Source organism: Ambystoma mexicanum, chromosome 6q (assembly GCF_040938575.1).
Source record: "Ambystoma mexicanum isolate Mex_15411 chromosome 6q, UKY_AmexF1_1, whole genome shotgun sequence".
In the NCBI taxonomy this organism is placed as follows: domain Eukaryota; kingdom Metazoa; phylum Chordata; class Amphibia; order Caudata; family Ambystomatidae; genus Ambystoma; species Ambystoma mexicanum.
The window spans coordinates 150,433,938-150,446,150 of NC_090937.1; the positions used below are offsets into that span (position 1 = coordinate 150,433,938).

The 12,213-nt window shown below is 44.3% G+C and overlaps 1 protein-coding gene across 1 annotated transcript in view; it reads left to right on the forward strand.

Moving 5' to 3' along the window:
• Positions 1-627: 627 nt before the first annotated feature.
• The window catches only part of SNCA (synuclein alpha), a 757,071-nt gene continuing 745,485 nt past the window's right edge, over positions 628-12,213 (forward strand). Inside the window, exon 1 of the mRNA XM_069630568.1 lies at positions 628-985. The gene's annotated coding sequence lies outside the window, so the exon portion shown is untranslated. The remainder of the gene's footprint in view (positions 986-12,213) is intronic.

Below are 12,213 nucleotides of genomic sequence, written 5' to 3' on the forward strand. Positions count from 1 at the left end.
GGCTTCAGAAGAGCAACCCACGTTTCAGCAAGCAGACGCTTTCAGTAGACTCGACAAGGCAAACTGGATACAGAAACAGCCAAAGCCTTACATACTTGTTGCAGCTGGCCATACTGGTATGTCCTGCAATGTACAGGCATTTTTTTTTTCTTTGGGTGAGTAGTGTGACCAATCAAAACTGTAGAGCCCAACTCCCATGGATTGTGTTCTTTGAACCTATACCTTATTGCGTGAACTAGCCTTGGGCAACGCCCCTCCCCACCACCCCTCATCCCTCAAGGATGAAAGGGTTCCCCAGTACATTTGTTCCATTTCCAGCACTGTATAATATATCTAAACAAACATGAGGAATACACCTGTTGTATTCTTAAGGTTTAATCAGCTGTTGCCTGTGAGAGATGAGGGGCGTGATAGGCGTCTAAGAGCACGATTCTTGCATATAAAAACTCTGAAGCAGGAAGAGAGCGCTCCGGCAAAGCACCGCGTGCTGGAGAGATTCATGGTGACAGAAGGGAGGGGATGGGGGGGGGCGAGGGATGAGTGATAGCGAAGTGGGAGAGTAAAGAGGGGGCGGTGTAAACGCTTTCCTCCTCCAGACAAATCAGCTGTCTGGAGGAAGGCGTAGAAAGGGGTGTGGGGTTGAACTGAAGGGGGATGGGCTGATTATCTCCACGTAGTGAAAGTGCCCGGGAGAACAGCAAAGGCAGGCGGCATCCTTCCGTGTATCTCCCGCTCCACACCTCTTTCGCTCTTCGTTTCCCTTTCTCTCAAGTCCCCTCCTTCCTGCTCTCCATTCCTCGCTCTCTCTAATCTGCTCGGCAGCCAGCCCCCTCGCCGCTCTTGGGACCACACTGGCGCAAGCCCCCGACAGACTGGACCCCTCTCCCAGGATGTACTGAAGCGGGATCTCATCCAGACTTCACTTTTTGGACACCACTCCTGTTGGAAAATTTGCATATTCAGCTAGCCCAGTACGCATTGTCACGTAAGTATGCATGCCAACAAGTTATCTCCCACCCATCAAGGCGACGTGTTTGCGTTAGATCACGTGTTTACTTCCAATATATTACATGGCATTTATCAAAATGGAAAGTAGGTATTTTTCAGACTGACAGTGCAGTCATATTTATTTTCTGTGAGGCAGAACGGTTGTACAGCATGGGGTTGAAGGCGTGTGCCAAGGGGGAGGGGGGTGGGGGGGGGGGAAGAATTGCATGGTGGTTGAAAGTGCACCTAGAAAAGCAGAACACGCTGGCGATGGTTTTCTACGGGTGGCAGTTCGTGTTGCTGAATTGCTGGGTCTAGCAAGCTGGGCTGTGTCCAAGACAGGGGGAGAAGAGATGGTACTGTTGAGTGATGATTAGTGAGGTGTGATTGTGCACTCTTCCCTAGCCTATCACTGCCAACTAAAGAAGCATCCCTTTTGTACCCGTTCGCCTAATTTGCCCCCTTAGCTCTTTATGGAGGTCCGTCGGTTTATCGTCCACCGCCCCTAAAACACCCGCTTCCTTTATCACCCTGCTCCCCGACCGCTGTTCACTCAGAAAGGACTGGATCCTCTCCCTTTCTGTCATCAAGCAGGGAAAGGGCACCAGAGTGAAACCATGTATTATTATGTAGTCTGGGGTGTAACTGCTTACAACTCTCCAGCGGCTTCACTGCAACAACAACATCCAGAGAAAATGACAGTGATTAGAGTGAAATAACGGCGCTAGCCCGCTGTGCAAATCCAGAGCGGTGTTTCCGGTCTCCAGCCACCCCACCCCTCGGATTGCCGATAGCTCCTGCTGCTCCAGTGTCATTTGCACAGACCAGGAACCCGGGGTTGTCGTGCGGTGAAACGTGCAGTTGCCACAGGGCAGCCGTTATTCTAGCGTGCAGTGGCGTGTTTGGCGCAACCCTGTCGGCCAATGAAAGGTGTTGGTGTTGCGGCGGGGTGTGGATGGACACCTGCTGCGCGCACGTGCACCTGCCCCCCCTTTCCGGGCACGAGGGCGGAAGGTGCCACCTTGGCTTGGCTGAAGGGTTCAATAGCCGACGTGATGGGTATTAAAAATGTGTACTTTTCTGAGCTGAATCCTCCCAAAGTTAAATGCCAGAGGCAAGATAAGGATGCACACATCCAACATGAACCCCATGAACTACCCATCCAAGCAAATCATATTCTCCTGGTAGTCGCAGCACATATTTTCAGAAGCGACGAACAGGTATGCTGCGCTGGGTGAATACGATGTAAAGGCTGCACTTACACACTAACAATAGCTTATTTCACGTAGCGCTGCGTGCCGCAGTTTTGATTTGCAGCGCTTAATATATCTAACTTGGAAGTATGAAGGACTGATATGACTCTAATGGGATTCACACCTGTGACCTGCAGGTCGCACAGGGGGCGTTTAACACGCCCATCCCCACCTCCCCTCCCCCCAATCCGCCTGAAAAGTGCATAGTTACTGTGGTCATGTTATCATGGGAAGAGGTGAGATATGCACCATTTTGAAAGTATTCCATAGCATGAAGGAGTATGTCTGTAGGTCAAGCGCTGCGTGAATTAAAGAACACACAAAACACTTTTGCATACACAACTGTGATTAATGGCACTCAGTTGTAGAACCACAGTACGAGTGTTTTGGCTGCCTTTTCAGTCTTGCACGTTTAACGTGACTTTCAGCAACCGTCACTTTGTACAGTACATCTTACTCCTGACCATACATAAAATGGCCGATTTTAAATATAAAGCCACTTCTCCACTTCAGTGGAAACCGTCTAGCATTTGTTTTTCTGTCTTGCCTTCCCATCTGCCATTTTGTATCTCCCTCCCATCCGTCTCCATCCCTCCAACCATTCCCCATCACATGCATTCCGGGCAGTCACTGTAGCCCCACTGATTTCTCTCCTGTCGTCACTAAAACATCACATACATGAAACCACTAGGGAGCAGAGCTCTGTGACAGGAAGCGCTTCAAGGCTCTTCCTTGTTAAGATGAATACGTGTAAGGAGATAAATAAAAAATAAAAAAATAAATAGTTGAGCCATTTTTAGTTTTGGTGTTTGATTGAGCTGAAGGGTCACTTAGTAACCAAAACTTTTGCAATGCAGTACTTCTAGGAGGGAGATGGGATGAGAGAGAGAGAGAGAGAGAGGTACAACTTGTGGGTGCTGTTTGGCTATTTTCCCACTCATTGACTGCCCATGGCCTTTCCTACCTACTACCTGCCCCTCCCAGTTCCCACCCACAACACACATCTCTAGTTTCTCGTTGAGCTAGCTTTGTCAAGCAGTAGCATCAATCTTTGTGCTATACATACATGTTAAGGCAGGTCTGCATCATGGTTGGGGATGGAATCTCTGAGTGTGGAGAGTGTGGAGAATGTGGAATGTAAGTGTCATGTCATTTAGTTTGGATTGTGGAGGTTTAAATAGAGTTATCAGTTAGTGTGGGCAAGGGTGGCCAGTGATTGTATGAAGCGTACATTTTGTGATATGTACTGGATCTAATGGAGCATCAACTTAAATCAATTAAACCTACATGTAAACTTACCTGGAGACGTTGGAGAATTATTATAACATTGCCGACGAGCTGAAGAACCAGGAAGAAGAAGGCGTTGCTGTAGTCGGGGGGTGGTGGGAGCCTGTCACAGCAACTGCCATCCCAGGAGGACCTTGCCCAGAGGTATGCCTTGTCAAAGTGCCGGAGTGCAAAGCTGCAGTCCTGTAGAACAGCTGGTGAGACAGGGGTGGGCGCTGGAGAGTCTTGAACAGGACAAGGGGTACCCTGAAGGGGAACAGAGAAGCCTGGGTGCGCTGTTAGGTGCCAGTGTGGGTCATAGGCATGGTGAGGATGAGGAGCCTGGGGCCGTCCTGTAAAACTTGCTGGGTGCACAGTGTTTGGCAATGCCAGTGGGACCTGGAGAGCGATTATTGCAGAGCAAGCTGAAACAGTGTGGAAAGGCGTCAGTGCAGTGAGGCAAGCCAAGCGTGTTGTGAGGAATGCAGCATGAGCAGGAAGCTGGTGGTGCCAGTATGCTGGCCAGTGGGTGGCAGCCAGTAGTGGGTAGGCATCCCCATTGGAGGACACCGAAAGGAGGAGCACTAGTTGTGAAAAGTTGGGCAGATCATTGGAGAATACTAGTGGTGCAGGGAAGTGGACCCACATGAGCTCCATTGGCTGGTGGTTCTGCAGGACAATGGTGATGTCAACAGCACCCCTCATGAATGTTGGTTTGGTCAATACCAGCACGCAAGAAATGAGAGGCAGGAGACGACAGAGGAAGATACATTTATTTAATAGGATGCCTGATGCGCCGGAAGATGGAGGAAATTGTTTTTTACCCAAAGTGATGTATGTTGAAACACAAGCAACAGAAATGAGCCGTGGTTGCATCAAGATTCACCGGCAAGTGGCTAGAAACTGGTGGGACAAGGAGAAAGTATTTCCTGCTACAGATTTCGGTGAGTGGTGTGCCAAAAATGTGGAAGTGGAGGTAAAGGAGATAGTGTAGAAGAAAATGTTTGCCGTGCCAAGAGAGAAGGAGGAGATATGGGCGCAGCCCTCTTTTTTTGGGGGCCTGACTCTAGAGGGTTGAAAAGTACTTACAGTGATCTCTTTTCAAGCTAGTAGCCTCCTAGCTCCCCTGCAAGGTCTTGTTGACCCCCTGTCACGCCTTTGGCCAGGGAAGCCTTTATCTCTACCCTCCTCTATTACTGTACGTGCCAAGAGAGAGCAATAAAGATACAAAGTGAAGAAGAAGTACAGGGAGATTGCGCGACGAAGAATAGAGAACAATGCACAGGTCCATTCAGAAGATCGTGGACAGATCCAAGGGAGTAGACAAACTAATTACACAGAGACTGGTGATGTGGGCACTGACTTTGGGGATGGAATAATAGAGAATTTGGGAGTGGAACCTGGGCAGCACCAGTCTGTGGAAGAGTGCAGTTACACTTGCGTCCACAAGGTTGTGAATACCACAATGCTTTGGTGGAGTTCACACCAGATCTGCTCCAGTTGTTGGCCAGTTTGAGGCTGGGTCTACCTGAAGGTGAAGGGAACGACTGGAGCGAGAGCGATGAGGGTGACAGGAGGAAGGAGGTTGTTGTAGCTTCAAAGTTTAGGATGATTACAGGTTTTAGAGTGTTCTACCTGCTTGTAGTAATTTACTATGTGTGATGTTGCGAGGTATATCATGTGTAAGGGTGAATGAACATGCTATTGGAAGTTGTTGTTATTTGGGCTCTGGGAAGTTAACCTGCGAGAAAAAATATTCCTGTGAATGGAAGTCAGTGATGTCATGCAGGCTCTGGGTAGTCAACCTGCAAAGGTGAATGCAAAACAGAGTTATTGTTGTTATGCAGACTCTGGGAAGTCAACCTGCAAGTAGATGTTGTATCTTTTCTTTTTGTCTTTTCCTGTGGTCCTTCTGATTTCCATCTTCTCCTTAAAAGATTGAACATTGTTGTGTGTAATTAACTATGCAAGCAATGCTCTTATTAGCCCTGAAGAAGCTCGATAAAATGGGATTATATATTTCCTTGAGATAAGTGAAACACATGTAGACTAGGTTGGAGTTATTTTTGGAATGATATCATAGTTCTAACAGAACTATAGTTTTGGCAATTGTTAAATTTATGAGATATAAATAATATTGTAATACTCAAGGAGAGAACATATCCTGTGTAGGAAGAAATAACGTTCAGAATTGATGTCGGATACGAGGAATTTAGATTATATTCAATATTTAGGTACACAGATTTGCAGCAGTGAGTTTTTTGGTATAAGATAAAAAACGATGTTTTAGTTATTTTGGATTCATTATATCATCCTAACAGAACTATATTTACCAGTAACTGTTAATGTAGTAGAGATAGAGAAGATTGTAAACCCAAGGAGATAACATATCATGGGGAGGATGAAAGCAATGCTCATAATTTTCATAGGATACAAATAATTTGGAGCTCATTGATAATATTTATATATATTTATAAAGGTGAGTCATATGGTAAAAAATAAAAAGAAGTTTAGTACAGCGCATGTGATGTCGATGATAATCATTATTTAAATTGTCTAGTGAGTCAAACATAATATTGTGAGATAAGAAAATGGTCGCTAGTTCAATAAAACAAAAAAAATCAAGCGTACAAAAAACAGAGAAATTAAAGTGAGACATTATCCTCACATCCTGAGGTGTTCGTAAAACCAAGAGATCTACTTAACAAGTGGGCAAGTATAGGAACCTTATATAGAAGCAGTGAGAAGGTCAACATGAGAATTGATTAGACGTTCTTTGTGGGTAGAATAGTAATTCAGGAACCTGGCACAGTGATGTGGAGGCAGAGATGTGAATTTGCAGGGAGGACTTTGGTTTGAGTTGTGAGTCCACCCCTTTCACAACTTGGTGTCGTGGCACAGTTAAAGAGTAGGGCCTCATTCCGAGTTTGGCAGTCATTTTGGTGGCAATTCCAGTGAATTACTGGCAAAATCGGTCAGCGTTACCACCACTTGTTTGCATGGATTTACCCCGGGATTACAAATGCTGGTAGATTGGTACTAGTCATAATTCTGGGAGTCAATGGGATTCCATGGGTTTTTTGGTGGAATTACCACATCGTTATTCTGTCGCTTTTTGGCTTTGAAGTGCAGGATTTACCTCCAGCATGATGCTGGGGGTAAATCTTCCACTTCAAGGTTAAATATCGCAATTTGGCAGTGCAGTAAAAACCGTGGTACTTCAGTTGCCTGCAAAAAACTGCCAGTCATGGAATTACCTCCACTGTTTACTGCACAACCAAACGTGTAATGAGGCTCTAGGCCTTTGAAGATGAAGAGTGTCTTTTGGGTTTATGTTCTTGTACTCCTACCATTTAAGATAGTCGTTCTCAGGGATCCAAGTGAACCATCAATTGTGCCAAACCACCTCTCATCAAAACAAAAAATGATAGAATGAAAGCAGTACGAATAGTTGGTTCTTTGCTTTATTAGCTAGAAATAACATTAGTCAGGAAACAACACAATTTGATTTGAACAGAATTGGGAGGATCAGGAACTAGCACAAATATGTGCAGTAACACCACACTTTATACCTAGAAGATAATAGTATTGAGGAACTGGTCCAAGAGTAACACTTAAACATCACAAGAATACCACTGTTCAAAGCCTGCTGTAAATGAACAATTCAATGTGAAATTCAGACGTGCTAGTCAAAAAACACTGATGAACATTATGGAAGATAACATGGGGAACATCAGAATGCTTCATAAAACATGTACCACCATTTTACTCTGCAGAGGTTACCGAGCTAATGAACTATGCAAGGCACACCACTGCTTCTTTTGAGCCCCCCCCTTCTGCATCTAGCTCATGTGATGAATGGGCTACCCGCCATAACGACGTGGCCATCTGTTCTTAGGCATACATTAAATATGTATAATGCAAAATGTAAGCTTAACTATTTGAAGAATTTGGCTGTTTTCCTGCTGAGAACAATATATGGTGTTGAACCCTGCAACTCCCAATTTTTCTGCAAACACACTATTCCCTACCCCCTCCTGTTCCCACCCTTCTCCAACTGCTCTCTGCATGCTTAAGCGGACTCTTTCTGCCACAGGGCCTTACAAAACTCCAAGGATATAAAATTCTGTTTTCAGTGGCCTCATTATCTTAAGAATTGATTTTGTAAATTTGAACTATAATGGCTGCCACTCTTTCAGGATCAAAAGGCTTGAGCCTGTCCAAAAGACTGTTGCCCTGCTAATCTGCTTACCAGAATATAGGGACTGTATTTGAGAAATAGATTGGCTTCCCCTTCAAATTCAATTAGTCTAGCATCTGCTTCTTAGTGTTAAGGCAATCAATCATTTGGTTCTCAAAAGAAGGGAAAAGCTGCTGGGACCAACATGATCCCGGTGGACTTTTTTGCCACCGAACTCCTGATATGGGTCCCCTCCTTGACCAAACTGTTTAATGAAGTCTTACGTACCAGAAGAGCACCAACGTCCAGGACTGAGGCAATCATCGTCACAGTTTTCAAGAAGGGCGAGAGACACCATTCAGCCAATTATAGGCCTATTTCCCTTCTGATGCTGGGGAAACATTTTTGCAAAAATATTGCTGGTCCATTTGGAAACATGGGTTGTTGAGACTGGTACTCTGAATCACCCCCAGGCAGGCAGGGTTTCTAGGGGGTATCAGTACTGCAAACTAGTCACTAACGCTCTGCTTGATTTGCGATAAGTATATCAAGTTATGGAAAATTGCTATTTACTCTGTCTTTATAGACCTCAGGATGGCCTTTGACACTGTTCCCAGGGCCAGATTGTGGGCTATTTTGTCAAACTCGGTATTCCGCCCCCCCCCCCTCAGAGCAATTATGTTACTATACCGTGAGAACGGGGCTAGGGTGTGGTTTGACATGGGTGGGGCTTAATCTAGTAAAGTGTGCATCGAGATATGAGTTCGCCAAGGATGTGTCTTAGCCCCCATTATGTTTTGCTTATTTATAAATGGTGTTATCTGCAAGCTTCTGTCTCTCTCTCTCTACAGACGCCCCTACACTAGCTCATGATATAATCACAGTTTTGATGTTTGCCGATGATGCCATACTCCTGTCTTTGACACCGGGGGGACTTTGGCGCCAGCTGGAATTTTTTCTAGTTTTTGTGACAAAAATGGCTTGCTAATAAACACTGATAAAACCAAGGTCACGGTCTTCAAGAGTGTCCGGGGGAAAAAGCATCCAAAACTTGATCTGGCACTAAATAGGCCATGTATTGAGCAGGTAAAAAAGTATGACTACCTGGGTATAACTGTGCATGAAGACTGTTTTTGGGGTGAACAATCTAAAAAGGCAGAGTTGACTTTGGCTAGGTATGGTGGTTCCATAGCCAACTTTGCTAAATCTCATAGGGGTGGTGCTGTATGTGTGGCTCTAGAGGCCTATAAGGCCCAGGCCAGGCAGTCTGCTGTTTATGTTACTCAACTATGGGGATGGACTAATTTTGCACAACTATCTGTGGGAGAGAACTGCTCTCTTAAAAATGTACTTGGGTGTTCCATCAAATGCACCGACTTTCCAGATCCTTTTGGAACTGGATTTTCAGTTTATTAGACAAATATGCAGAGCAAAGCCTCTCCTGCATTGGGTTCGATGGTGTACACATTTGAACTTTTTAAAATACCTATTAGCCCTAAAAGATTTAATGAACCAGGAGGGTGGACTATCACTCCCCTGGGTGAGGCACGTAAAGTTCAAGTTGCTCCTACTGAACCTTGAAGAGTTCTGTGCCCAACCCATGTCTATTAATGCAACCGCAAAAGCAAACATTCTGCATCCCTTTAAAGAGGAAGAATGAAGGAGATAGTGGAGAGATCAGGCCCATCATTGCAGTTCTGTAACTACTGTGCCCTTAAACAGGTGTAGGGCTACAAAACCTATCTTGATGTTATGAGTCCTAAGACAATGTGCTCCCTCTTTTGTAAAGCCTGCTTCAGCTCTGTTTACTAACCCCTCACTTTTACCGCATGGTCAGAGAGCACCCTGAAAAGCACTATATGAATATGAATATGGTGTCCGCAGAGTCTCAGAAAAAACGTAATGTTTATAATGTATGTGTTTGTGTTACAGTTTAAAGCCTGAGGACAGGTTTCTTTTTTACAGTGTATGATGTCAAATAAAATAGTTTTGATTATTAACAAGAAGTGATGATCTGCCATATGAAAAACACAGACTAACTAAGCAATCTGTTTTAGTGGTGTGCAGTACTCATATCTGCAGGTGTGGTAGGGAGGGGTAGCCTGTGTCCCATTCACATATATAGTTAAGAGTGTTGGTTCAGAAGATTAATGGTTTCAGGGGATTGCAGTGATCTCTTAGTTGCTTCTTCTATAGTCCTGATAGGAATCCCACCTATGGTTGATTGAACAGGTTGCAGCATAGGTAGAGGGGCCAGTAGGTTGATGGGGATGGAACTAGTTTGGGGTTCCTGGTATAAATCAACATAACAAAACATAAAGCATCAGCTTACAATTTTGTCAATCCAGAAATATATGGTAAGGTACAGTTGAGTGGAGTGGGAAACAGAATCCAGTGGGCTCGCCTAGGGCTGATACGCAGGGCCTCTTTTTGGAATCACAGAATTGTATAATTCATGACTACTTCCACAGGATGCAAGACTCCTTTCAGCAGATTTCACCATTGTGTAATTGCACCCAGCTGGGACGGGTTTGAATGAGTGATAGGCGAAGGGATGAAATCAACCATCCTTCCCTTTCAGGGACCGCTCCGCTCCCACACCATTGCTGGAGGCATCTACTTTAAGAACAAATAGTTTGTGAACATCCGGCTGTACCAAGGCAGGAGGAAAACAGAAGGCTTCCTTGAGAATGGAAATAGGTCTGGGGTATTCGCGGAAAGTCTCACTGCGACCTGGATGCGTCCATTTGAATCATGCAGTCAATATGGTTATAACCTGTGTCATACATGGGAAGTCTCTGGAGTCAACCCTTTGCTCCAAAGGTTAATACATTTAGTTTAAATGACACGTTTTTATTACTATTTTTGTCCTGCGGTTTACACGTGTTTCGGCCGTGGGGCCTTTTTCAAAACCTGGACAAGAGCTATAAGTATGTGATAGTTAGACACCATATAGAAATGTGTGCGTGAGACAGACAAGAAGGGGTTGGAGCAGGGGAGTATTGTACTGTGAGAAAAATAGAAGATCAAGTGAAAAAGGGAAAAGGAAAAGAGAACCAATGAACAAAAATATAGTACAAATTGCCAAACCTATACGTTTTGATAAACCAGGCATCATAAAAATGGTCAAGATAAATCATTAAGACCATCTAGTCGAATGACATCCAATCATTATTTAGGGTATCGTACTCACCCCAAAGGTACGTTATTTTGCTTCTGCAGTTGAGTAAGATGGTTTCAACAATAATTCAGTTAATATAAGTTTGAAATGTGTCTGAATGATTGAAAATAACAAATGGTCTGTATAATCTTTCACAATGTATATGTATGCAATTTTGTCATATATCATACTCAACCCTGAACTGATTTGCTTAAAAAAAGGGACAGACTTATTGCACACATTGTATGCTTAAGGTTGAGAATTTGTCAGTCTAAACATTGTTCTTTACATCACTGTACACTCTAAATTGTTACTTACTCTAAATGTGTGAGTTTCATTTTAGAGACAGGTATTGGTCATACAGGTAGTAGCCACATTATGGGAGATTGACAGACTTTGGGCCTCATTACACGGTAGGGGGAGGACCAAGGTGCTGTTAGCACCTTGGTCCATGCCGGTAAAATACCGGCACTGCCTTGGAGGAAAGGGGAATTACCGCCCAATTTCAAGGTTGGCGGGGCGGTAATTCCCCCTTCCCCCATTGACCTTTCCCATTCCCATCTTTGCCCCATAGGGCTCTATGGGAATGGGGAAGGTGCTTAATTTGGTGCCGCAAATTGCGGTACCGTAATTAGCACTCTGGTCTCTTTGCGGGTTGGTTTTTAATGCCTGCTAAAAAGCAGGCGTTAAAGTACCAACCCACAAAGGGACCTCGTAGTAAGGCGGTAAGGGTTTACCGGTACCGGTGCCCTTATCGGTACCAGTAAACCCTTTCCGCCGTCCCTGTAATGAGGCCCTTTGTTTTTTTATAATATTTGAAATACTGGAGAAGTAGACTTTTGAAGGGTTTATACCCTGTTTAGTTACTGTTAATATGCCCTGTTTCTTTTTCCGCCAAGTACAATTTTGATCATTACTTGATACATTGCTGTCCTTAAATTTCTCAGGACGCTTGCATGTAAATTGCTTTACACAAAATAAATGGCAAATGATTTATTAATGGAAAAAATGAACACTTATGCACACCTAAAATTCTTCAGAATAAAGCCAATTTGTTGGTTTTAGGGTAGGTAGCGAGATGCTGAGGAATGTAACACAACCCTGACACTCGGTTGTGGGTTTGAGAAAACTGGAAAAGGGAGGGTGTCTACAATGTTTGGCCCCCTCGCATCCCCTGCACACTCAAGGGTACTGTCAACAGACAGTCACTATGTATGGTTCTCTAGGTGTAGATATTTGCAGCCATGTAGGTACCACACATTTATGACTTTTAAATGAAACTTCATGTGTATACTTTGACTGTCAAAACTTCAACTAGCGTGTTAAGAGTTAGATGCATGTAAAACTAAGGTATAATACCTTTATTA